The 27,752-nt window shown below is 43.0% G+C and overlaps 1 protein-coding gene across 5 annotated transcripts in view; it reads right to left on the bottom strand.

Annotated features, from left to right (window-relative positions):
• SLC16A7 (solute carrier family 16 member 7) overlaps positions 1 to 27,752 on the bottom strand; it is a 134,461-nt gene that overhangs the window by 83,358 nt on the left and 23,351 nt on the right. Inside the window, exon 1 of one of the 5 annotated variants that reach the window (XM_042855643.2) lies at positions 4,452 to 4,575. The exons of the other annotated variants lie outside the window; for them this stretch is intronic. The gene's annotated coding sequence lies outside the window, so the exon portion shown is untranslated. Of the gene's footprint in view, positions 1 to 4,451; positions 4,576 to 27,752 lie in introns of those variants that run through there. 5 annotated transcript variants of the gene reach the window in all.

The following is a 27,752-nucleotide window of genomic DNA, read 5'->3' as shown; positions in this document are numbered from 1 at the left end:
CGGCACTACACAAAACTTTCCAAGAGTTATTTTGAAGGCTCCATTTGAAAAGAAGTATTTAGTTTATTCAGTGTCTTCAGAACAAATTTAATATGATTTAAACCTAGAAATGAGAAGACATCAAATCATAGTTGTTTTATGCTGGGACCTCAAAAACTGAGACTAAAAAACTGAGCTCATGTTTTTGAAAGTTTAGGCCATAGTGTCCAAGACTTCTCTCACTAAAGTAAATGGCAAAAAAACTCCCACTGAAATCAGTTGGAACAGGATTGAAGCTAAAACTATCCAAAGGAAATTAAACGAATAACTTGGTTTAATTGTAATTAATTTTCTTCATTTTTGGTCCAGCACACAAGTTTTCAAGATGTATGTATGTGGAAATTTCAAAGGGGGAACAGTAACAAGCCATTTTGAGCTACAGAACGAGACAAACACTAGGCAAAGTCAACATTTCAGATCATGAGAATTTTTAACGATCTAGCTCATAAATGATTAAAGCAAATTCTTAAGGCTTTGCAAAAATATTCTCCCGTGTCTTCAAAATAAATTTGACAATTTCCAGGATAATTAAATTTTCCAAACCAAAGTTGAGGGCAGCCTAGTAGCAACCTTGATAATGGGAAGCAACCACCTCTGTAAAATTCATCCCACTGTATTTCCCTAATGGAAGTCAACAGATGAGCTTTCCATTATAGTCTGAAGGTCAACAAATTACGTATTCAAGAGACCAACAAGAAAGCAGATTCCAATGCCAAGGACCTTGTACCAATAATGCCCTGCATCTAGTCCCCCAGAGTTCCAGTCCAGGATACAGATGTAGCTCAGCTGATTTTAAGTGCTGCAAACGACCAGAAATGGAGAGGTGGACTGTAATTCAGCCAGGGCTCAGGACCCAAATCAGGTAGGGCTTTACACATGAAATCAAAGCCAGTGACACATCTGGAGAAGTAGTATTGTGTTTTACATTGCCTAGCAGAGATAAACAACAAAAAGCATTCTGCACAAGCCCAATTAATGTCTGTCTATATTTTGCAGTATGTATATATGCCTGTTTAATAGAAAGAGGAAGAGGAAGGGAATTAGGCCTATTTTTAGTGTTAAATGGAAGTGTTCATAATGAAAAAATCAGAAGAGTTGCAACAGACAATACAGGAAAGCAATACATTTATTTCACTGATACATCAGAATGCTGTGTGCATAAACATTTCTTAAAGCTTTGATTGCATTTTGTCATTCACTCAGTCCACTGAACTTGTCACACACTTCTTATTTAAACGGTGTCCTTCATGTTTCCAATATTTTAATATCTATGCTAGCTCTCTCAAGGATACAGCTGGAGGACTCGACTGAGGATTCAGATAAAATATCTGACATCCTAGTAGAACAAAGTCACCTCTGTATCCTTGTGACCAGAGCCTTGGTTCACCCTCATTGACCCTGCATGCACTTATGTTCTGTGTTAAATCAAGCAAGGGTAGGGGAAGGAGAGTTGTTTATGCAAGACAGTCTAGGCTGAGTCATGTTAAACCATGTACACTTGTTACAAAATAGGCAATCAACTTTCACCTCTCTGATTTTTACTTCTCACTTAGCTTATGGCTTCTTTGGCTTTTGTTGTTTGTTCGCTTTTGTTCACTCAGAGAAAGCCTAATTCTATATTTTTTTTACAGAAATCAGTGAAGCCAGGGTAGGCTTCTTTGTTAGTGTACAATATATAGCATTCAGAGAATTTAAAAAAAACCAACTTTCATAACTAGTCCTCAGCATGATAATAATAATCTGTGACAAGCAACCAGAAATCCTTGAAAACTTTAACAGTTCCACAGGAAATGTTCTGAGTCTTTCAAGGAATAATAGATAGTGTTATTCATTTTTCATTAAGCTGAAAAGGTGGGGGGAAGACCCAATGCTATTTTGAAATTTGCTGAAAATAGATGTTTTTTCTATGTATTTCAGGAAGAAACTTTTGACCTGTTCAGATTGGGTGCAGCCTATTGAGCATCATCCAATGCCCATTGAAATCAATGGAAGTACTTTCATTAACTTCAGTGAGAGTCGGAAAGGTCCAATAGAATATGCAGTTGCAAGTATGGAACTGTAGTATAAAATAGTCTTTTTTATTCTATTATTTTTTAAAGCTCTGTATGGATATAGATGGGGTCATCCCTCAGTTCTTCCAATTTCCATTCTCTCCTCAAACTAAGCAGTGCAGAGTGAAAAATGTTTCTGGAAAAGAACTGGAGCATATAACAATTTTCAACTGTGAAATCATCCAACAAATTTTGGAAAGGGCAATAAATAGTTCTGGGACAAACTGCTGGGTTTTATTTTATAGCTCTTCATCAATAAAGAATTGCTCAGAAATTTCACCTTAGAAGCAGAGCTTTTATTCTCTTGTAGGGTTATGATTCTTGAAAACTTTTACATCATTTAAATTCCCTTTCACAGCCTCCCAAACCCTTAACTTCTTGTCTGGGTATTCAGCACACACCAAGAGCTATGATCCCCTCATTGCTACAGTGAGATTCACTGTTTCCTGCAAAATATGCAGTCTTATGGGCTTGGTCCCACACAAGTTTCCCCTTACTATAAATATAATTAGAAAGTAAGATCATTGTAGATACTATAGGGATCAGAAACAATGCAGAAAACTGAGCAGCCAAAAGAGCTTTTATCTTATAGCAACAGCTCATCTTCTGGATCAAATTACTTAGGATGGTCAAAAAAGCTATTTATATGTATCACTCAAGGGGCTGCATAATCTCCCCCAAACTTTATTTCCCCTCTCTAATTTAAAGTAGTCCAGGTTCCAAAGATAGAAAAATCAAGGGTTCTTGATTGCTGACAAACTATACAAAACTATTCATAGATCTTCCTAGTTGTAGTTACTAGCAGCTAGAGTTTTAGTATGACTCACAGGCCCAAAGTAATATGAAATGTTAATGATAACATGACAATAATGGAAGAAGATATGGTGGATGGAAGTAGGTGAATTAACAACTGCTTAGGTAATGGATAGAGGAAATGGAGTCTTAAAAAACCACAATGGATGAATTTTCAAAACACTACATTTCATGCCCAATTTTTAGTAATATCATAAAAATAAAGAGGAGGATTGGTCTAGAAAGGAAGAATATTCTTGGTGTTTAAACCAGGACTCACAGGCCATGATTTTCAAAACTGATTACTGATATTTCAAAATTCTGTTTTTGTGAAATCAACTTGAAACACCTTAAAGGGGCTTATTTTCAGAAAATGTTGGGCATCTATGCTCTGACTCTGACCTGCTCTGCATTCATTTTGCACATCAGGCCTTGTGTGTGCAAGACAGTGAACAAAAACTGAACATACAAAGTTGTACACACAGAAATGGAGACTGGATTAAAAACCTTTTGAAAATGTGGCACTTGGAGTTTAAGTCTCCATCTATTTATATTGGAAGCACAGACCAGAACAGAGACACTCTTATTTTATGTTTGTACAGCTCCCAGCACCTTGGACTCCTGATTCTAACTGTGGCCCTTGGGTGTTGCCATGGTATAAATAATAAATAACATCTTGTGCTACTGAGTAACATTTTGAAGATAAACCAATTCAAACTATTTGTAGTTTTCTTAATTGATGAGGCTGGAGGCTTCCATTTGGTAGTTATAAATTAACAAAGCAGCAATGGAAGCATTCTTTCACAGATATTTCAAAACCTAGTGGTACTGTAAAGTTTTATTCTTGGAATGTGTTATATTTGTTTCTTAATTAAAATTTAAAATTTTTAGGTACCACTAAAAATGCAAAACAATTTTCTTCCCTTAATGATTCTTTCTAACCTGTGAATAAATAAATATCCAAATACCTGAAGAAAAATGTGCTTTTACAAAGGTATTTAAAGAAAGTGCTAGATGTGCCAACACTGATACAGAACAGTGTCTGATCACTAACAATAATCAGTTGGCTCAGCCTAGAGAAATGAAGAAAACAAAACCTTAAATATTTAGCACATATAAATCTTCCAAGTCTATGGGTCCAGTCCAGTTCCCATTGATGCCAAAGGAAAAATTCCATTGACTTAAAGTGCAGCAGGAGCAGACTCCTTGTTAATAACATCAACAATGATGTCAAAAAAAGGTTTAATATTTTTACAGTGAAATATATCAGAGCTCAATCAGTGTTACAAACTACATAAATATGCACCCAAACTATTTGTTAGCCAGCATAATGAATTACATTTTACAATTTGAAGATTTTTCCTTTAAACTCAAATTTCCAGCTTTGGAGGAATTCTGAAAACTCCTGTAATGTTTCGTACATATTGCATAACATGTTTTGAAAGATGACCCAACAACAAAGATATTACTAAACTACAGTGACAAACATTAGAAATGAAGCCAAAAAAGAATTTTAAAAACATCTACACCCTCATTTTAATTTATTGTCCATTGTAAATAATCCCATACCTTACACAATTAGTTCCTCCCGTAATCAAACTGCAAAGCACTTTGCTACTACTTAAAATTAATGACTAATGGTCCACAAAGCCAACAAGGAAGTAAATTTATGCCAGCCGAGTAACAGGCTAAACCACTCTCAGCCAGTTACAGCCAGATAAATTAAGAATGTCATGTGATACTATGTCAATGCTAACGTATAATTTTCCTACTTCCATTCAGGTGGTATGCATGTGACAAATACAACTTTAAGTTTCCAACAACAGATGTTGTTATAGCAACTGAATAGGGCACTCAAAGATACTGTGTGAAAGTCACAGATGACAAAAGTTATAAGGAAAGTCTTGATTTATAATAGTTTCACTGAACTTTAACTCTTGGAGTTTTGTAAAATGATTTCTATTACAGTTTCTGAAACTGCCAGGGAACATTAAAACTCCTACTGTAAAGTAAATACAATAAATGTAAATTTTCAGTCAGTGGGAAGGTGTCAGTAAAGGAGGCTAGCACTTTAATACAGGTTTTGAAAAACAAGGTTTGGACTAGAATGGAATATAGACCTTATTCTTATCTCATATTATTGTAATTCCATTGTCTTCAGTGTAGTTCCTCCTGCTTTACAGTGATATAAGAGTGATTGGAATCTGACCCTCCATGCACAAAGATTTTAGGATTGGTGGGAGGTAGTCAAAGGTGGATGTCTCCTGAAATTTCCATGAAGCAAAAATATTTTCATGTCTGGAGCTGTGTTCCTTCTAATTTTTCCCACACATGTGTGGAATGAATTTTGTTAGGTGCACCAATATGCAAGTGATGTGCGACATATCACATTCATATTGGTTCACATAACAAAATTCATCTGGGGTGGGGGTGGGGCCGAGGGTTTTGGAGTATGGGAGGGTGCAGGGGTGTGAGGGCTCTGGCTGGGATGCAGGCTCTGGGGTGGGCTGGGGATGAGGGGTTTGGTGTGCAGGAGGGTGCTCCGGGGCTACAGCAGGGAGAGAGGACTCCCCCAGCTCTCTCTCCCCCAGCTCTCCTCCCCGCTGGGCTGGGGGGGAGGGGTGCCTCTCTCCACCGTGGCAGCTCCAGGGCTAGGGCTGCGGAATAGGCGCCCCTCCCCTGGTCACGGCAGGTTGGGGGCCGGGCTGGGGCCGAGGAAGGGGTGCCCCTCCCCCAGCCATGGCAGGTCCCAGCCGGGCAGGTTCCCTGAGCACCTGCGCGGCGCTAAATAGGCTGCTGTGCAGCCACGCAGCTTAGAGGGCACTTAGGGCTGGAGCCATATATGTGTTTAAATAAGTACTGTGATTTTAGTTATGAATGGGAAGGAGCATGTGCTCGCGGGAGGCATAGAAGTTTAACATGCTGAACTCAGGAAAGAAATTCTGGGAGAGCAGAAGGAGTTAAAAAACAATAAGGACCTTAGAAAGTAATATGAAAATAAGTTAAAATATTTTTGTTACAAAAAATGAAAATGGATGGTCAGAGGTTTAGATTCTTCAAGCTGCTGAGCATTCCTATGACACGAGTGGCCTCAACTTCATCTGACAGAGATGTTGGCATCCTTTTGTCTGCGAGAGATATTGGATAATTGCAGCCTATGATGTAGATGGTTTGCAATGTCTCATGTGACTAAATAGTCCAATCTGAGATTTGCATGACCTTTGGCAGTTGTTGCAAATGTATGTATCATAAAACCCTCTCCAGAGGTGCCCAATTACTTTTGTAGTATCACATTCTACATGACTCCACTCTCACACTTCTAACCCCATTGTAGTTCATGGAGTTACACCACTGTAAAATTGGTGTGAGAGCAGAATCAGGGGCTTTGTGTTTAATGCCTGCAATAAGGCATGCTGACTGCTTAAGACAGGCTCCTAGCCCAGGAAAGCTCTATTCCCAGTTCAACCCAGAACAAAGGCATTCTGGAGGTTGTAGTTCCCAAAGGGACCATGAACATTGTAGGCAACAGCCAGGAATTCTGGAAAAAAAGGAGATAGGAATAAAATTAAACTCTGTGCCCAGATAAGTAATGAGAGACCAGGGAGGGAGTAAGGCCTCATGTAGACATCTCTGCTAAGAGTGGCACAGGCTCTGTCTCTCTCTAGTACAATGACCTGGAAAGAGGGCCTAAAAAGACAGCCAAGTGGCTGGGTAAAATACTCTGAGAGGGAGGGATTTTATTTTGGCTGGAGAGCCAGAAAAGGCCAAGTCCGAGAGGAGAATTAAAGGATTGTAGCAGAGTCAAAGGAATTAGCTCTAGGGGAAGAGAAGTTGAGGAGAGCTGGTGGTCTCACAGCTGTAATTTGTGCTTGTGAGCTCCTTTCTGATTCTGAGGGCCACCAGGGGATGTTGGTGTGGTATTTTGGATGGGTGGAAGATTTCAGTGAGGGATGTGACCCAGAGAGAGAAAGAGAGAATGAGTGGATGAGATGCAGTTATACCTGGAGAAGAAGGAAAACTGATAGGCTTTTGATGAGGGGCTGTTGCCCAGGCATAAGACAGGGTAGAAGTTTTAGATTTTTGTTACCCTGGAAGAGGAAACTCTTGGTGTAGCTGCAAAACTAAATTAGTCTATTAAGTGTGGGAAACTGAGGCATACCTACTTTTGTTTAATGGAAGGGTTGTAATGCCTTTCAGGGATTTCTCTTTCTTTCTTTAACCTTAACCCTCCTACAGAGAAGGTACCAAACTGCCACTCCATATTGTAGGTTGCAGTGCAAATTAACCCTTCTCTTTAGGTCCAATTTTGTGAATTGGCTGATGGGACTGTAATAGAAAGAGAGAGCCTGAGACAAGGGGCCTGGTGTAAGGCCTCAGGTCTGAACTAAAGTCAAGCCCTGCTGACATAAAGCAAAGTTAGCAAAAGTCAGGTCAAGTCAGGCCCTGCCCTGTTACAAAGCAGATTCCTGTTTGCAGAATCACTGTCCAATACATGAACTTGGCAAGAACAGGGCTGGTGTTGCAAAAACACACCCATATTCCTAAGAAGTACTAAGCACAGGACACTTGTGCACACACATTCCAGAAGGGTTTACCAAATCACGCTCCCCAAAGATAAGGAGAACAGACTGACCCCTCCTAAAGACAAGGTCAGGATGACAGTGTGATGAATAGAGATGTTTTGATCAAACCAACATGTACAAGGTAATGGATGGTAACAAACCATGTCAGGGAGCAATAATTAACTATGTCAGCGGGGCAATATGTAACTTGTATATAAAGTGGTGTCTGAGAGGGAGTGTCTTTGGCCAGCCTTAAGGGGCAGTGGCTGATCCACTGACTGAGCTGTCCCTTGTCATGAGCATACATGTGCTAGTGTAACTGTAGACATTGATTTGGGGAGCTAGGACCATGCTTCATTGGCAATAAACCAGGCCTGGTGCCTTCACTGAAAACCGAGTCTGTGGATTGATTGGGCAGTCTGATTGAGGTCTGCTGTACCCGCTGTCTGCACAGAGTTAGGATGGCACACTGAGAAAACACACACAGCCAAACATCTGACCACAGGAACAGTTGTGATGACACAGGAAACATCATCTCTCCCGTTGAGACTGTACTTTGTGACATCTATGATACTCACAGCAGAGGGCTTTGCCTCTGTAATTTCCTCTCCATACAATACAGACCACTGTGACTGCTAGCAATGTCCAGCATTCCAACTGACCAGTTTGATTGCCCAGTGATAGAACTATGTTCCTCAGTTTATATCCACTTCTTGAATTGCTGTAACTTTTATTACGAAGTTAATTACATTTTCCTACATTAACATCTCAGACTGACTGCTTTTTCAGTCTACTTAACCAGCTAAGCCTACAATTATATACACTGCTTGCCATTTTCATCACATGCTGCTATTGCACAAGTAGTTCAGCCAGATGTTCATAGAATTATAGAATATTAGGGTTAGAAGGAACCTTAGGAGATCATCTAGACCAACCCCCTGCTCAAAGCAGGACCAATCCCCAGACACTTTTTTTTTTTACCCCAGTTCCCTAAATGGCCCCCTCAAGGGTTGAACTCACAATGCTGGGTTTAGCAGGCCAACGTTCAAACCACTGAGCTATCCCTCCTCCCCATACTTCTAATACATGCTGCTGATTTAAAACATCCATGCCAAGTTAGAAATGAATAACTGAGATCATTGTGGACAAATATACTACTTACCAAGAAACAAAATACAATGCATTTTACATGAGAGGTAAAACACATCCTACAAGGCTTTTTTCATATAGTGTAATTAACCCCTTAACATTTTCACACAATACTGCAACCCTTCATCAAGGATCAGAGGTGAGGTATTAAGTAATATAAGGTTAAACACTATGAGAGTTGAGTTATGCTAAAAGACATAATATACAGCATTTGATCAACTGATTGGTTGTTACAAATGAATTTCAGAATAATATCTGGGCTATTTATTTTATTTATTGCAGAAATTCCTTATCGAAAAACTAAATTTATGTTTTATTATTATTCCCATATTTTAAAAAATCTACATTAAACTGGAGTTAAGATTAAGGTTGAGTATGTATCAGTTATTTCATGGTAAAAACATTTCAGAGATAATGTAATTATCCCTAAAACAAGTTTTACAGCTCCAGGAAATTCAAAGTTGAAGATAACCTTAAAAGAAATCCAAACCTACTAAGATAAGGAAATGCACGTAAGGCACCCAAACACCGTTAACTCCATCCTTATTGATGCTGTGAAATGACAGTACAATTATGATTAATGCATAATCGTGTTTGTAGTCCAAGAGTAAATTAAAATAATTTGTAAAGACTCTTTTTTTTTTTCATTTTTCCTCCTTCTTTTGTCACTACATGTATTTGGGTCAGGCTGGTGGGTAGCTGCATAACAATAAAAATTGTTTGTCCCTGAGACCATATTTACTTTTAAGATTCAAAAAGACATCAGTTTGTCCTCATCAAACAGATCTTTAAAGACACCTGCTTTCAGGGGTGGATATTAAGGCTCTCTGGGGATTTGGATGTATCCACGCTGCTCCACACTTCTCAGGTGAGATATTTCCACCTCTCCATCAGTTTAGACAAGATAGCTAAACTTAGACAGTCCAATCCCATGTAGCCAAGCCTATCATGAACAGATTGGTCCTCGTTCTCTTAGAGTGAACCAGTACTGGCCTCATCAAGCTTCTCTCTGCCCAGTCAGCATCAGAAAGTTTTAGAAAACTGACTTGTGGCTGTGGGAATTCTTGCCTCCCACTTTCATGGTGTGTGCCCTTCCCCATGCTGTAATAATCAGCTGTCATCTTCATTCTAGACATTTTCTCAGTCCTCCTCCCTTCCTACAACATGTCATAGCATCACTGACACACACCAGGACAGCATAGCTATCCTTTCTAATTCCCCCCCCCCCACACACACACTTTCCCTTTGGTAATGTAACATGACATTGTGACAGGGCATGAGGGCCATTAGGGGACCTCACGCCTCCATAGTAACTCTTCTGTTCTGGCTTTCCTAGTTCCTCCTCTGGATTCTCATCTCATGCCCCTTTCCCTCAGGTTACAATATGATCTAACATTGTATATGCATCTTCTTAAGAACATAAGAAACAGCCATGTTGGGTCAGACCAATGGTCTATCTAGCTCAGTATCCTGTCTTCCAACAGTGGCCAATGCCAGGTGCTTCAGAGGGAATGAACAGAACATGTAATCATCAAGTGATCCATCCCCAGTCAACCATTCCCAACTTCTGGCAAGCTTCTTCTCTACTGAGTTTTAATTTTCGTCTCTTGGAAGCACAAGACCAGCCAGCAGCAATCATTCATGAGAGGTACCTCCTACTGTTGCTTCTCTGTTCTGCTATGACTCACTACTTGTTGCTGTGTCCCACTGATCCTTGTGCTCACCCCAAATGCTGGCCTGAATTCTAATGGTGCATGATTTGTCCTCCCTGACTGCTTTGCCCAGTAAAGGCAAACAGTAAACAGATATGAAAACTAAGCCCAGAAATGTGGGCTGAATGCTCTCAGTATCCAGGCAGTAACATGAACTGTTTATAATTATTATTGTTATTCTGTGAACTCCTCTTATCCAGAATGCATCATTCTCTGACTTTGCAAATACCTGTGGTTTTGTGGCAACCCAGGGCACTGTTGATGTCACAGAATGATGCATTCTTGAATATTTTAACAAAGCTAGAAGTCTCAGAGAGAAACAAATTAGCAGTGAAACTTAGAATACTAACTGATTCAGAGCTGCACTCATGTATTCCTGTTAAATTCTGTTAAAAAGCTTAAAGGGATGCATTAAGGATGTCAGTATTGTTCCTATTATAATATTTCCTGGGTCAAGTCTTAAAGGAAGGATATTCGCCTACATTTTTTACTCTACGCTGATAAGTTTGTACTTTCCCCAACACTTGTAAGTCTGTAGTTTTCCCACTGAAATTATCATGGTTTTGGCAAAGATGCCATTTAACATAATCAATTTTGTGTAAATTTTAAATATAATAATGAACCTTCTGGCTCAATACTGGGTACCCTTGCTCGTTTGGAATGACCCAAAGGAAAAACATTGGGTTATTATAAATCATTCTAGGATGGGTAGGACTCAGGCTAGCATCTAGCCTGCAGAAAGAACTGTATGATCCAGAGTTACTGGGAAGAGCAAATAAAGGCACTATAAGGATTTTGGAGCAGGCACTGTGTCCAGAACAGCTTATGGACCTACTGTGCAGCCATGTGGCAGAGAAGGATCCTCAGTGTGACAGTCAGAAGATGCCTAGAACACCAGAGACTGAAGAAGACTAGGCCTGTGAGACCGAAGGCCTAGGACTCTATCTCCTCACAGAGAGGTGCACATAATAAAGCTACTTGGATCTTAGACCCAGGGAACTCTGACAGGTTAGCGTGTACTCCTTATTTGGATGTCCCCTAGTCTACATCTATACTACAAACCACTGGTAGCAGCACGGAGTGTATATGTAGCTACACTCTGAAGTGAGAAGCAGGCAGGGCCCACTTTTTTGTGGGTAGCTACAGATATCAGTGAAACACTCTGACAGAAGGGTGGTAGCGGGGAATGGTTTCAATAGCTCCCTGCTGCCAGAGCCTTTTTCCCACTGCCTTTTCCCCACTTTTATGTTTCTTCCTGCTGTGAAGAAAGGCTCCAGCAATGGGGAGCTGACAGAGCCTTTTCCCACAGCTGGAGTCTTTTACTGTGGCAGGGAAGGGCTCCAGCAGCAGAGAGCTGCTTTCCCCACCGCCTTCCTTGCTGCTAGAGCCTTTCCTCCCTGTCAGAGCCTTTTCCTGTGGTAGGGGTAGGCTCCAACAGTAGGGATTTGATGGAGCCTTTCCTTGCTATCAACTCTCCCCCGGAGTGTGCATGTGAGTACATACCCATATCCTTCAGGCATGTCTTTACTCTGTTTGTCTCCTAAACCATATCTTACTGGCTACACTGCTAATTACACCCGGGCTGGGGGGCTATGTGGGTATGTCCTCTACACGCTGCTGAAAGAAGTGTGCATTGTAGACATACTTATTGTGGTGTAGTTTGGATATTATCTACTTTCCTTTTACAGCTAATGTGTGAGAATCCTACCTAATAATAGGGTTACCATTCGTCCGGATTTACCCGGACATGTCCTCCTTTTCGTGCTAAAAATAGCGTCCGGGGGGAATTTGTAAAGCACTCACAATGTCCGGGATTTCCCCCCTCCCCCGGCAGAGCAGAGCTGGGAGGGCTGCAGGAAAGTCCCGGGCTGGACTCCGGAGCAGCTTCCTCCTCCCTGCATTCTGAGCCGGCCGGCAGCTCCTCCTCCTGCAGCCCGGTCCGGCAACATTGTGCAGGGCCAGGGACCGGGTTTTGTTGTGCTGGGGAGCTCAGCCATGTGTCCGGCTGGCACAGAGCCCAACACCCTGTTCTGAGCAGCAGGGTAAGGGGGCCAGGGAGGTTCTGGAGTGGGCAGTCAAGAAACGGGGGGGGGGGGCTTTTGGGGGGGAGTGGAAAAAGTTTTGGGCAGTCAGGTAGGGGGGTAGGGTCCTGGGGGGCAGTTGGGGGGGTCTTAGGAGGGGGCAGTTAGGGGACAAGGAACAGGGAGTCTTAGGTAGGGGGTGGGGTTCTGGGGGGCAGTTAGGAGCAGGGGTCCCAGGAGGGGGCAGTCAGGGGACAAGGAGCGGGGGGGGGGTAGGGGGCTGGGAGTTCTGGGGGGGAGCTGTCAGGGGGTAGAAGTGGGGAGAGGGATCGCAGCAGTCAGGGGACAGGGAGCAGAGGGGTTTAAATGGGTTGGGAGTTCTGGGGGGGGGCTGTCAGGGGGTGGGGAGTGGTTGGATGGGGCGTGGGAGTCCCAGGGGTCTGTCTGGGGGTGGGGGTGTGGATAAGGGTTGGGGCAGTCAGGGGACAAGAGGCAAGGAGGCTTAGATAGGGAGTGGAGTCCTGGGGGGCAGTTAGGGGCAGGGGTCCCAGGAGGGGGCAGTCAGGGGACAAGGAACGGGGGGAGGGTTGGGGGTTCTGGGGGGGCGGGAAGTGGGAGGGGCAGGGGCGGGGCTAGGGCGGGGCTCCTCCCGTCCTCTTTTTTGCTTGTTGAAATATGGTAACCCTACCTAATAAGTTTGCTTTCTTTCTTATCGACTGTACTAAAGATTCCTCTTTTACTTTATAGTAGGACTCCACCAACGGACAGAGTCTGTAGAGTCCAGTGCTTGGCATGCCTGTAGTGCTTGTCACCAGCCTGTGGTACACAGAGCACCCTAACAAATAATTAGAAGCAATTGTGTACCACAGCGGTCAAAATGACACCCTGCAGTGGGCTCAGCAGAGGACCCTCTGCTCCTATTTTATTACAATGACTTTTATTATTTATACAGATGTCTTACAGACAAATGAAAACCACAGCCCTTGCCCTGAAGAATTTACCATCTCATGAGTACAATCTTGAATTTACAATCAAATGACCTAAAGATAATGTACAGCAGAGAAGAAGGGCAGGTGAGGGAGCTTCTAGGTTTGCATTAAATATGATCATGTGCTCTCTTGTGTTTACAGTGAATATATGTATCATGCTAGTTACACTTTTATTCATAGTTTTTTTATATATGTTGTTTTTATTATTAATTTGATGCAGGAGCATCAGTCTGCATTGTGAAGATCAGAGAACTGAAAGAAGTAATATTTCAGAAGGAACTTGTAGAAGGAGAGCATAGTTGCACAGTGTGCAAGACGACATGTAGAGGGCAGTGCAGGAAAAAGTACAGAGGAACTTATATTAAAAGGATGTAAAGGAAGCATAAAGGGAAATAGAACAGAACTGGAAGAAAGCAGGGCATGAGGGGGTGGCATGGTAGAAGATCCCTAGACATATGAAGGTGAGATCCCTAGACATATGAAGGAGTTCGCTTTTGATGTAGGAAGAGAAGACCCAGTGGAAAAGGTAGTGTTTGGAGTGGGGGAGGGGGTGGAGAGAAGCAATTAGAGAATGAGTAGATGATAAGGTTAGCAGTGGCATTTTTCAGAGACAAGAGGATGCAAGGTGAGAGTCAAGTAGGTCAAAGAATAAGAGGTTGAAGCAGTATAGGCAGGAGATTACAAGGTAACAGACAGAAGTATTTGCATGAGGGACAGAATTACTTTTTAAAAAACAATGTATATTTGTATATGTAAATCAGGCATACATGCAGCTGCTTGATTTGCATGTACAAATCTAGGATGTGCAAGGCAGGCTGAGGAGTTCTCTTTTCGTAATGTTGAGCTTGAAGTATCAAACAAACATCCAGGAATTGATATCTTAGAGCTTTGAAACTGGAAGAGGAGGAAAAGCCAAGATAAAGATGTTGATTTGGGAGTCATCAGTGCACATATGGTATGTGTAGATAAAATACTCTTATAAGCACTAGACTGATCCCAAGAATGGATAAAAATCACCCAGGAATAAGATGTAATATTAAGAATAAGGGGCTAAGTACAGAAATAGAGGCACACTGGTGGAGTGGGAGGGAGAAGAAACCAACAAAGGAGACACTAAAGGATTCATTAGAGAGTTCTCAGAAAGAGAACCAAGATAGAGCGGTTGACTATGTAAAAGAGCAGAGTGATTGAGGAAGTTAAAGATCATCCAGCTGGTAGTATTGGAAGGGAGCAAAGAATAGAAAAATAGGGCTTTAAAAACTCAAAGTGGGGGAAGCAGCACTCCCACAACATGCTCCTCCCCTTCTTTAAAGCATTCAGAAGCCTCTGGACTGCAACTTCACAGGGTCAAGACTTTGTGGTTTAGTGAATAGTGGTGGTGGGGCAAGTGAACAGTAATGTAATCCCAAGAGTGTAGTGGATATCTGCATTAGAGCTAATGTTGCTTTGTGCAACACATACTTTTGCTCCATATTTGCACCCCCTTGTTTTTACACAGCTGGAACCTGAACGCCACAGCCCATGCCTTCTCCTTAATCCTCAAACCTTTGCCCCTGAGGGAGTAGACATTTTCTGGGCTTTCTGTTCATCTTCAATAGGTTTATCTGTAGAAAGATATAGTACGGCTATGATGCTCCCCATGGGGACTCAGGGCTGTCAGATATCTCCCCACAACCTCTTAGTGTGAAGCAGCCTTGTCTGTGCCTGCTGTGGATCAGCTCCCTGATTACACCAGCCTCTGGCAACACAAGCACTGCCTTCCAGGCCTCACTCTCTCTGTACAGATAGCAATAGGCACACGCCATCCCCTGAGTCCTCCAAGCATTCCCTGCCATGTCCAGACCCTTATCCACTGAACACTCACTGAATGACTGAGACATCAATGTGATGCAACCATGAAAAAGGTTAATGCATTCTTAGGTTGCATCAGGCGAGTTATTTCAGGTAGAGACAGGGAAGTGTTAGTACTGTTATACAAGGCTCTGGTGAGACCTCATCTGGAACACTGTGTGCAGTTCTGGTTTCACACATTTAAGAAAGATGAATTCAAACTGGAACAGGTGCAGAGAAGGGCTACTAGGATGATCCAAGGAACAGAAAACCTACCTTATGAGAGAAGACAAAGAGCTTGGTTTGTTAAGTCTAACCAAAAGAAGGCAGAGGGAGAGAAATGACTGCTCTCTATAAATATATCAGAGGGATAAAAACCAGGGAGGGAGAAGAGTTATTTAAGTTATGCAGCAATGTGAACACAAGAACAAATGGATATAAACTGGCCATCAATGAATTTAGCCACAAAATTAGCGGAAGGTTTCTAACCATCAGAGGAGTGAAGTTCTGGAACAGCCTTCTAAGAGGAGCAGTGGGGGCAAAAAACCTAACTGGCTTCAAGACTAAGCTTGATAAATTTATGGAGGGGGTGGTATGATGGGACTGCCTAGGATCACATGTGGCCCATCGGCAACTGTCAGGAGCAAAAATCCCCAATGGCTGGAGATTGGACACTAGATGGGGAGGGCTCTGAGTTACTACAGAGAATTCTTTCCCAGGTATCTGACTGGTGGGTCTTGTTCACATGCTCAGGATTTAACTGATCACCATATTTGGGGTCAGGAAGGAATTTTCCCCCAGGTCAGATTGGCAGAGACTCTGGGGGGCTTTCGCCTTCCTCTGCAGCATGGGGCACAGGTCACTTGCAGGTTTAAACTAGTGTAAATTATGAATTCTCTGTAACTTGAAGCCTTTAAACCATGATTTGAGGACTTCAGTAACTCTGCCAGAGATTAGGGGTCTATTTAAGGAATGTGTGGATGGGGTTCTGTGGTCTGCAATGTGCAGGAGGTCAGACTAGATGATCACGATGGTCCCTTCTGACCTTAAAGTCCATGAGTCTATGAATTACTACATCTGCTGTTCCCAAAAGAACAGTACATACCAGCTTGTAAGATTCAGTTCAGGACCATCACCTTGCTTAACACCACAGCATTAGGAAATATTTATGGTGAAAACAAGTTTATTATCAAAAATTTCAAGATTCAAGTTAGAGTGAATAAGACTCTTGGAAACAAATGGTTACATGTAAATCAAAATCTTGACACATTTTCTAGAGAGTAAACTTAACTAACAAGTTACTTTCTTGTCTAAAGAAGTTCTTGCTCACCCAAAGTTCTCTTCACTGTTTTCAGCCAAGCCTGGCTCAGACCCCTTTTTCATGATGCAAACTTGCTGTCCTTTTGCTTCCTCGGTGAAGGGTGCCTTGGTGTCTTCTTTGACCTCCCTCAACTATAGTCAAACAAACCTTTGAAGTGCTCCTATCAGACAGCATTCCCTTCCCCCTGCTGTTCTTCTCATCCTGTTAGATCTTTCTGAAGTCCCCACAATCCTTCATTTGCATTCAGTTTAGACTGTTGATAGGAAGCCCATTGTAAATGAGACAATACTCTATTTACATGTCAACAGGTAGATGAATGAACCGCTCTTGTATGACAGAAATCCTGTCTTTCACCTTTGGTGGTGACAGACTTTAAGACCATATTTTCAGTGTACATACATAATCATAGAATATCAGGGTTGGAAGAGACCACAGGAGGTCATCTGCTCCAACCCTCTGCTCAAAGCAGGACCAATCCCCAACTAAATCATCCCAGCCAGGGCTTTGTCAAGCCTGACCTTAAAAAGCTCTAAGGAAGGAGATTCCACCACCTCCCTAGGTAACCCATTCCAGTGCTTCACCACCCTCCTAGTGAAAAAGTTTTTCCTAATATCCAACCTAAACTTCCCCCACTGCAACTTGAGACCATTACTCCTTGTTCTGTCATCTGATACCACTGAGAACAGTCTAGATCCATCCTCTTTGGAACTCCCTTTCAGGTAGTTCAAAGCAGCTATCAAATCCCCCCCATTCTTCACTTCTGCTGACTAAATAATCCCAGTTCCCTCAACCTCTCCTCAGAAGGCATGTGCTCCAGCCCCCTAATCATTTTTGTTGCCCTCCACTGGACTCTTTCCAATTTTTCCACATCCTTCTTGTAGTGTGGGGCCCAAAACTGGACACTGTACTTCAAATGAGGTCTCACCAATGACGAATAGAAGGGAATGATCACTTCCCTCGATCTGCTGGCAATGCTCCTACTTATACAGCCCAAAATGCCATTAGCCTCCTTGGCAACGAGGGCACACTGTTGATTCATATCCAGCTTCTCCTCCACTGTAACCCCTAGATCCTTTTCTGCAGAACTGCTGCCTAGCCGCTCAGTCCCTAGTCTGTAGCAGTGCATGGGATTCTTCCGTCCTAAGAGCAGGACTCTGCACTTGTCCTTGTTGAACCGCATCAGATTTCTTTTGGCCCAATCCTCTAATCTGTCTCCTTTCATAGCATTTGTGCATACATTTTACAATGATACTGATGACCAGTGTGACACAGCTTTTATTTAAGACCTCACATGTCCTTCTTTGGTGAACCAGAAGGCACATACCAGAATCAGGAGATTTCTGGAGCCACTCTACACCCCTTTGTCAGTTGGCATTAAGAGGTTCTTGGGTCACAATGACCCTTCATACTCTTGCACCTGTGTCAGAGGTCCTCAACATTTTATTTTTAATATGATACAAAATTTACCAGCTAATAAAGGAGAAATTATTTATTATTCCCAAATATGAAAGATTAGGTAATACGTATTTCCTTGACTCAAGACAACTGTAAACTTCATCAAATGTAAAATATTTCTATAAGCTGTATATTGTAAAATGATAGTTAAGTTAATAGATAAAAAGATAAAAAATAAAAAGTGGTCAAATAAGAAATGCTATTTAAAAAAAAATCCACCCCATTATTAGCTACACTGAATAAAAATGAGCTAGCTATGGGCAATCAGTCTGGGAGCAAAGTTCTTCAGTGACTCAATGCTTCTAGGTATAATAACGGTTCAGTGTAGAGTCCTCCTGATCTTCAGCATGTGTTTAAGTGCTTTGCTGGATCACAGCCAGACTTCTCAGCACCTTATAAAATGGGACTCTAGGGGTGCAATATGGCTGGGTTGAAGATTGCATCCTCCCTTTGTTCTCCTGTGTACAGACCAGCCACATTGTGGCTGGTGAACACTGCTTTTGACACAAGCAATGCCTGTTTCCCCAAAAGAAGAAAGGTGGTGGTACAGGTGGCCAGTGACAGAAGGAAACATATGCTGTTCCCTCTCCCAGGGTAGAAGAGCTTCTGCAGCAGCACATGCTGCCCAGGAGGAATTCTAAGTCAATGCAGTCCCTCCAGTGGGGCCTGGCCCTGGCTTTAAGCCACAAACTAGTCCTAGAGTTATAAATGCTTCTTAAGTAGATTACCTATTCCTTAAATAGCTCTGTTGCCTATAGTTTAGATCAGTTTGTGCAGGAAATTAACTAGCCAGTTCTTGAAATGCCTTTCTGTTTTAGTAGTAGGGGAAGGAGTGCCTGTTGACAGTGCACCATAATGTTTCATGGTTTTATGAACAGAACTTGATATAGCTGCTGATAGCTTCTCTCAAACTTCTTGCCCTTGAAGGAGAAAGTACTTTGTATTTATAATCACATGATAAAATGCAAAAAGGCTTCCATTATAATACCACTGAGGGTATTGCTCTTAATTATTCTACATTCCTGTGACAGTGGCTTTGACCATCAATTGACTTCTGAAAAGGCCAAACTATTTCAAATTTAAAGGTTTATTATTAGGAGAAATTGGCAATAAATAGTATTTCCGGTATAACTGAAATATATGCCTTTCCATTTTAATTAAAGGAATAATTACGTTAAAAGGGTTTCTGTTTCATAGATATATAGCATGCTCTTTGTTTTATTCCTAATCTATTGCTCTTAATAGTGTTGAAAGGCATAAACAGATAGTAAACAAGCTCTTATTGTGTGTCTGTTAGCCACGTGCAAGAATTTCATGCCATAGTGGCTAGTTTGTTCCCTAAAAGATATAGGACATACTTTTCATAAACAACTAACTATCCCTGTCCATGTTATGGCCTCAATCCTGTACTTCTGCACCCAAAACTCCTGTTGCTGTTAAGCATCCCATTAAAAGTTTTAATGAAAATACTGACAAATGCTTACCCACATAGAAACTACTGGGTGCCAGTGTAGGCCTGACCTTGCATTCTTTGTGCAATCAACCTTCCCACCCCACTCATGGGGCCTCCAAAAAACTATTTTTTACTGTAACTCCCTAATTAAAGGGATGCTGTCTGGTCAAATTTAACCCACAATTTACTATTTGTAAATGGACTTTTACAAAACCAAAAAACTAGGAGAAATGCTGCCTGGCACTTTCTCCCATAATGGAAATGTTTTAAAATACATTATTAAAGATCTAGTCCCCTGTGGTATTTGCCACCCAACTTTGTAAAAAAAAAATGTGTATAAAGCTTATGTGATCTGACAGAGCTCACATTTGTTCACTCCACAGCCTGCTATAAGGGGCCTGTGTTCTCTTGGGCTTTCTCAGGGTGGCTTGACACATCTTGGGGTGGCTAGTTGCAGGCTGTTAATTTTTGAAGGGTTCGTAATTGTCAAGTTGGCAGTTTGTGATATTAATGGGCTATATTATGAAATGCCTTTCAGCAGAAAAATCTTTTGTCTTGATATTAGTTACAGCTAATCAATTTTTTACAAGATATTTTGAAAAAAAATGTTTTCGTTTCCTTTGAAAATTTCCCCCCATTTTTGAAAGAAAATAAATCTAAACAAAGTTTTTCTAAATGAAATATTTTGGAAAAAAAAATCATTTTGAATTTTTAGGGTTTTTCCCCCCTCTCACCATTATTCCTTCCCCCCATTTTCCACTGGAAAAGTGAGGAAAAAGGGTATATATATTTTTTATGTTGGGTTTTATTTTTTCCACACTTTTGCAGTGGAAAAAAAATTAAAACTATGCAAAAGTGTCTTTTCCTTAATTTCACTTTTTACAAGATTTTCCAGTGAGGGAAGTTAAGAGGGGAAAACAAACAAACAAAAAAACAGGTCTGTAACCTTATTATTTACATCCCGCATCCCTCTTTAACTTTTTACCAGCCCTAATATTTATTTTAGTTTTGCACAGAAACTTGGAATTTTGATTGCTGCTCTCAATACACCTAATTAAATTAAATAATACATGAGAACCAAAAAGTAACATGGATTTGAAAATGCCTCTAAATAAAAATGAAACTGACCAATTCATTTTGATTGTCCAAGCAGAGAGAAACAAGTAAATTAAACAATTCCCTACCCCCTAGTTCTCTTTATTAAAGTGTTTGAGCCCAGTCCTGGGGTCCTTACTCAGCCCTGGTCCATACTACGAATTTATGTCGGAATAAGTACGTCACTCAAAGGTATGAAAAATCCACACCCCCTGAGTGACGCAGTTATAACAACCGAACTCCCAGTGTAGACACTGCTTTGTCGATGGGAGGGCTTCTCCTGTCAACATAGCTACTGTTTCTCAGGAAGGTGGAGAACTTATGCCAATGGAAGAAACTTTCTATCAATATAGATAATGTGTTCACTAAATGCTAAGCGTCACAGCTGCACCAGTGCAGCTGGGGCACTGCAGCACTGCAAGTATAGACAAGCCCTCAGACAAACTCTGACTTCAATAGTAATTTTACCTGAAAAGGACTGGAAGAGTCAGACCCTATATTTAAAACAAAGATATTCAGGTGACACCATCACAGGAAGTAATCACATGATATATGCCATCATGTTCCAGCAATGCCCCTCCGCCATGTACATTGGCCAAACCTGACAGTCTCTACGCAAAAGAATAAATGGACACAAATCTGACATCAGGAATCATAACATTCAAAAACCAGTAGGAGAAAACTTCAACCTCTCTGGTCACTCAGTAACAAACTTAAAGGTGGCAATTTTGCAACAGAAAAGATGCTTAACAGAAAACTGCTCAACTAGAATTAATTTGCAAACTAGATACCATTAACTTGGGCTTGACTAGAGACTGGGAGTGGCTGGGTCATTACACAAATTGAATCTATTTCCCCATGTTAAGTATCTTCACACCTTCTTGTCAGCTGTCTGGAATGGGCCATCTTGATTATCACTACAAAAGTTTTTTTTTTCTCCTGCTGATAATCTTAATTAATTAGCCTCTTAGAGTTCGTATGACAACTTCCACATTTTCATGTTCTCTGTATGTATATATATCTTCTTACTATATGGTCCATTCTATGCATCTGATGAAGTGGGCTGTAGCCCACAAAAGCTTATGCTCAAATAAATTTGTTAGTCTCTAAGGTGCCACATGTACTCCTGTTACTATTACTATAGTTATCTATACCATGCCAATTAATGTAATATTTGAGTACTGTATGCCAAATATAATTATGAAGTTAAAAGGGGATTACAAAAGTGGATTGAACAGAAAATTCTACTGAGTTTTAAGTTGCAATATTGTCAGTGTCACTTTGGAGCTGTGCAAAAAAAAAAAAAAAAAAAAAAAAAAACCCAAAGCTGCAACTGAACAGTGCTGTAATTTTGCAGTGTACTTGTAGCCATGTCGGTCCCAGAATATTATAGAGACTAGGTGGGAGAAGTAACATCTCTTTTTGGACCAACTCCTGTTGGAGACACAGACAAATTGTCCAGCCACACCCCATTGCTCTTCAATTCTGGGAAAGGTACTCCCAGATTCACAACAAAATGCAAGGTGGAACAAATTTGTTTAGCATAAGTAGTTAGCACATATTGTAAGGTACCATGAAAGGTAGAATGGCCCATTAACACCTTTGCAGTCATAGGACAAGGGGGAGGGGAAGTTAGTGGATTACAGAGAGTTGTAATAAGCAATAAATCCAGTCTCTCTGTTCAGGTTTCAGAGTTGTAGCCGTGTTAGTCTGTACCAGCAAAAACAACGAGGAGTCCTTGTGACACCTTAGAGACTAACAAATTTATTTGGGCATAAACTTTCATGAGCTAAAACCCACTTCATCAGATGCATGGAGTGAAAAATACAGTAAGCAGTATAAATATTACAGCACATGAAAAGATGGGAGTTGCCTTACCAAGTGGGGGGTCAGTGCTAACGTAGGGTGACCAGACATCCTGATATTATCGGAACAGTCCCGATTTTAACACATTTGTCCCGCATCCCGACCGCACATTGGTCGGGACGCAATTTGTCCCGATATCAGGGACCACTCACCATCACCGCCAGAGTCCAGGGGCTGGCATGGTGGTGCTTCCTGGGGCAGCTCCCCACCCCCCGGTGGCGCGCCTGCCCGCCAGCAGGAGCCTGCAGTGCTGGTGGCCCTAGGCACAGAGGTGGAGAGGGTCTCTACGTGCTGCACCGACTCCCTCCTGCCCAATCAAAGCTGCAGGGGTGGGGCTTGCAGGTGTCGGCAGCAGGCAGAGAGCCCTCTACCCAACCACCCGACCCTAGGAGCCAGAGGGACCTGTCAGATGGGCGGCCCTGGCCCTGCAACACTTGTATAGGATAGAGAGGAGCTGCGTTGATTAATCTTTGACAGGCTAGGAATTGGAGACCTGTGCCTTTAAGACCCCAGCCCCAGGAACCCGCCCCCTGCTCCGAGGCTGACATGCAGCGTCCCTGTGAGAACAACAAAAACAGCCTCTGCCCCCCCCACACCCCTAGATTAGCGAGCACAGTGTGTGGCTCATCCCACGGGGTCACTGTTCCCCCCCCTCCCCCTCCCTAAACGGGGGTTTTGTACCCGCATGGGGTCTGGCAGTGTCACCCCTCCCCCGCTTAACCCCAGCTCTCACCCCCCACCACCGATTTTTGCCCTTCAGCCCCTCTTCTGCCGCTAGCTACAGTAGCTTGAACCCCCCAGGCCAGTAAAATTCTGCCCCCTGCTCAGACCCTGACAGCCCCCCCGCTGCGATGTGCCCCCCTTAATACTTTTAAACCCCCCCAAAGAGGAGGTAGCAAATCCTTAGCAGAAGTAAGGGCAGAGAGAGGGCAGTGGCTACAACGAAGGTTACTGAGCATGCTCAGTTCGACTGAGCATGCTCAGTACACCCAAAATAGCAAAACGGGAGCGGAGCATTTTGTGGGGCTACACCGGCGCGGCTGCAAGCTGGGGGAGAAGCCTGCCCTGAAGTGGCGGTGCAGTGCCACTGGGGGAGCCGCTGCCTCCTAGCTCCGGGCAGCTGGAGGGGGCCCGAGCCCCGCCCCGCAGACCACGTAGCTCCGCTCCCCACTCACCGCGCAGACAGCTCCCTGTGGCACGTGGGCTCTGTTTAGTACTGGACGCCGCGCGCACCAGTGAGGTAAATAGCTCCCCAGCCCCCGCCACGCTGCCCCCACGCAGCTGCCCTGCCCGGGCCGCTGCCCGTCAACAGCCGTGACCCAACGAGGGTGTTTGGCCGGGGATTGCAGCCTGCAGCAGCCGGAGGTGGGGAGGGCACCAAGGGGTCCGCGGCAGAGAGCAGGGGCGGGTGGTGCCTCGATGTGGGGCAGTTTCCCATGTGCCCCCCCCCAACTATCTCCCGCAGTGAGGGTGGGGGTGATTATAAAGCCAGGTGGGAGAGTCAGTGGCCACTCTGGATGAGTCTGCACCACAGTTTAAGTGCAGGGTTAGTGGGACTTGAGTCAGGTCCCAATATTAGAGGCTTTGTCTTATATAGGCAATTATTCCCCTCCACCCCGAAAAAAAAAGTGTTCCGATTTTTTACACTTGCTATCTGGTCACCTTAGTGCTAACAAGGCCAATTTGATTAAGGTGGAAGTGGCCTATTCTCAACAGTTGACAAGAAGGGGTGAATATCAAGAGAGGGGAAATTATTTTTGTAGTGCTAACAAGGCCAATGCAATCAAGGTGGATGTCAGCCATTTCCAGCAGTTGACAAGAAGGCATGAGTATCAGCAGAGGGAAAATTACTTTTTGTAGTGACCTATCCACTCCCGCTCTTTATTCAGGCCTAATTTGATGGTATCCAGTTTTCAAATTAATTCCAGATCTGCAGTTTCTCGTTGAAGTTGGGTTTTTAAGTTTTTTTGTTGAAGAATTGTCACTTTTAAGTCTGTTATTGAGTGTCCAGGGAGACTGAAGTGTTCTCTCTGTTCAGTCCATGATTGTGTCTAGCAGGGTAAAGAATTTAAGTTCCTAGGCTCGTCTTTTGAATGTGATGGTTTCCTTTGAGAACACATCAATCCCCTTTTAACTTCATAATTATATTTTGCATATTCACACCCTTGGCTATGTTCATAGTAGTTTATGCTGGCATCCTGCAGTGTAAACCCTGGCATAGGCAATGTCTACACTATGCAGCTTTTAGTGACACCGTTGTGCCACTACAGCCATGCCACTAAAAGGCATGCAGTGTAGCCGCTGTTTGTCAGCACCAACAAAAAACTTCCACCCCCAATGAGCGGCATCAGCGTTGTTCACACCAGCGCTTGTCGTCGACAAAATTTTTGTCTTTTGGGGGCATGTGTTTTTTTAACCTCTGAATGACAAAAGTTATGTCTTTCACTTGCCCATGTAGACAAAGTCATAGATTCATTAGGGGAAGAGGTTATAGTTAGGGCCCTGCCAAATTCTCTCGTGTCTCTCGTGATATCTGGCTATTGTAGGGGAAGAGAGTCTGACCTCCCCTGTGCTGCTCGGGGCGCCACTGCTGGGGGTTCCTACTGTGTGCCGGGCTCCAGCTTCTACTTCTGGCCTGGTTAGGGAAGGACAGGACTTCCTCTTCCCCTGCAGGGGCCGCTCCTCTGGCCAGGTCAGACCCACCTCTGGGAACCTTCCCTGGCTGCAAGAAGCTCCGTGGCTGTGCTGCCTTCAGAGCCCAGCTCAACTCAGCTCTGAAGGCAGAACTCCCACCAGCAGCAGCACAGAAAGGTGGCAACCCCGTGACCCCGGTGCAATAGCTTTGCAACCCCCCCTCCCTCTTTTGGGTCCGGATATGGTTACAACACCATGCCACTTCAGATGTAAACATCTGAAACCATGAAATTTACTATTTTTAAAATTCTATGAGCATAAAATTGACCAAAATGGACCGTGATTTTGGTAGAGTCCTAGTTACAGTAGTCAAATACTACATTGATGGACATGGTATATTCATAGTAGATAACATATTTTTTTTAAATAAAAGACCTAAGTCTGCAGTCCTTTTCTTATCCTATGCAGAGGTGTTAATGGGCCACTCTCCCTTGAATTGTCCCTTAGAATATGTGCTAACTACTTATGTTAAACAATCCGTTCCACCTTGCATTTTGCTGTGATGTTCCTTTCCTGACCTGAGGAAGAGCTCTGTGTAGCTCAAAAGCTTGTCTCTCTCACCAACAGAAGTTGGTCCAGTAACAGATATTATCTCAACCACCTTATCTCTCTAGTGCTGTAATTAAACCAGCTTCTAAGTGCCCCTGCAATTCTCTCTCTCTCTCTCTTTTTTTTTAAAGGAAGGGGCCTATTCTCCTACTAAATTTAATCCCGATTCTGTCTGTGATTATCCAAAAAACCCCAAAAAAACAGTGTGTGTGTTTTTCTGTGTGTGTGCGCGCGCACTTGGGGTTGTCAGCTATGTTACTATGTGTCACCATATACTAATGGAAAATCTCAAGATAAATGTTATAAAGCAATGTTTAAACATCACACTATTATTATTTTATAATCTCTGTAACTCCCTGGTATACTCTCTCCTCCTTCTCCCTCTTTCCTTCCCTGTGCTTGCTGCTAAGTGGATTGGGCATGGTGTTTCTTTTCTCCCGGGCATTTAGGAGGGAGATGGAAATGTTTTTTTCTTGCTCTTCACTTCTTCCACATCCTAGCTGTTTGAGGGGACAGGAAGGTATCCTGGAAACTCAGTGTGGCACTCCAGAAGTAGCTTTGCATGAGACCGGTTAAAACAAGAGGAATACTAATCAGCCATAGACTTTATTACGGTTGCAGCACCCTGAAAAACTGTTGATGTCCCAGAGTCACTCCTTAGTGTAGATTTTGTAGGGAGTTTTGGTCATCTCCAACATGACTCATCTTTTTGCTGTCTTCCTCCAGGCCTGTGGGTATGGCATTGCCTATCCTCAGTGTGGAAAGGCACATAACCCCATCCCAAAGTATGAATGAAACTGTGGTCCAGGCCATTAGTGAGAATTAGTGCTGGTCAAAAAATAAGGAGGTTTTTCTGCAATTCCCTCCCTCACTCTCCCCCCCCCCCCCCAAAAAAAAAAAGTTTTTTTTTTCATAAGAAAAAGTTCAAAATGTGATATATTTGACCAGGTCTAGTGAGAACATCCATACTTTGAAACCACCAGTGACATTTTTCAGGAGGGGTGCACAAGTGGCTGCAGCCAGCAAGCATGTCTGAATGGAGATGCTCACATAGCAGTAAGAAGTATGAGGTATGATCATGTGGCTGTGGCTGGTATTGGTCCAGATGTACTCAGAGAGATCCAAGGAGCTCTGTGAGTGAAATTTGAAAGGCAGCTTTGTTTCCATGATTAAGCCTTCCTTCCCTGTCCCTCCTTCCTTTCTCTACTCTCCCTTGCTGCCTATAGCACTTGTGATTCCCCTATGAATCTAGGTCTATGTTGCCTTACAGGACCCAGGAGGACAAAGGCCATTCCTTGTGCTCCCAGTGCCCTTGCTTATGGATACTGAGATGGCTACTCATGTCATTCCAGAGCCTCTGTCAATAGCAGGGAGAGGTTTTTCACAAGTGCCTAAGTCACTTAGGACACAAGTTCCACACCAAGTCAATGTAAATACTTTTGAAAATCTTGACCTATTGCCCTTTTTCATCATGCCTCACTTGCTCTGCTGGGCATTGAACAATGTGGGCCATTTTCACATCTCATGCAAATACACCTGCATGTACTGAAAATGCAGGGGCCAACCTGGAGTCTACACTTGACCTAACAAAAGCACAGCAGACACTTAAAGCAAAAGAAGGACCTTTCAAGAAGGGACAGGAAGAGCCTTAAAACTTGTCCTAGTTCATGGGGTTCTCAAACTGTGAGTCGGGTGACCAAAGTGGGTCGCGACCCCATTTTAATGGGGTGACCAAGGCTGGTGTTAGACTTGCTGAGGCCCGGGGCCGAAGCCCTAGTCCAAGCACCACCGCCTGGGGCTGAAGCTGAAGCCTGAGCCCCACCACCCAGGGCTACGGTTACATGCCCCCTGCCCAGGGCAGAAGCCCTTGGGTTTCAGCTTTGGCCCCCGCACCTGGGGCAGTGGGGCTCAGGTGGGCTTGGTCTTTGGTCCCCCCTCCTGGGGTCATGTAGTAATTTTTGTTGTCAGAAGGGGGTCACAGTACAATGAAATTTGAGAACCGTTGATCAAAGCCTTCCAAAATTAAGGATCTAGGCCCAGATCCCCAATTAAACCTGAGGCATCAAGTGTGTCAATATGATCCCACACCACAAGTGTTCGTTTTCAGCCTGGCACTCTGCAGTATGTACAGAACACCAGTTATTTAAACTTTTCATTTATTAACATACTTTTAA

This window comes from Chrysemys picta, chromosome 1, assembly GCF_011386835.1.
Source record: "Chrysemys picta bellii isolate R12L10 chromosome 1, ASM1138683v2, whole genome shotgun sequence".
Classification (NCBI taxonomy): Eukaryota; Metazoa; Chordata; order Testudines; family Emydidae; genus Chrysemys; species Chrysemys picta.
The sequence above is the reverse complement of the archived record's forward strand: the minus strand, read 5'-3'. Positions and strand labels throughout refer to the sequence as shown.